This window comes from Penaeus monodon, chromosome 19, assembly GCF_015228065.2.
Source record: "Penaeus monodon isolate SGIC_2016 chromosome 19, NSTDA_Pmon_1, whole genome shotgun sequence".
Taxonomy (NCBI): Eukaryota; Metazoa; Arthropoda; class Malacostraca; order Decapoda; family Penaeidae; genus Penaeus; species Penaeus monodon.
The window spans coordinates 33,216,161-33,216,447 of NC_051404.1; the positions used below are offsets into that span (position 1 = coordinate 33,216,161).

Consider the following 287-nt stretch of genomic DNA (forward strand, 5'->3'; position numbering starts at 1 on the left):
TCAGAGTTTGACGAATGACTGGCTAAACAATATCCTATAATTATTTGCTGATTACATAAGCCTCACTATCCATAATACTTGGGTAATGGGTATAAAACACTCAAACAGCACTCTAAGGTAAAATGCAAATATTTCAGAAAAATGTTCACAAATGAATATCAGTTTGAGAATCTATGCAAACAAAACTACATCCAGTTGATGATGTGGCTTTCACAATCTGGGTTCTTGCAAGCGTAAACAAACCTCTACCATGTGTATTTATTCTAGAAAGATTGCATTGGCTGACT

General features: G+C 34.5%; 1 protein-coding gene across 1 annotated transcript in view; it reads right to left on the minus strand.

Moving 5' to 3' along the window:
- LOC119585186 (apoptosis-inducing factor 1, mitochondrial-like) overlaps nt 1-287 on the minus strand; it is a gene marked incomplete in the record, with an annotated part of 18,938 nt that overhangs the window by 17,571 nt on the left and 1,080 nt on the right.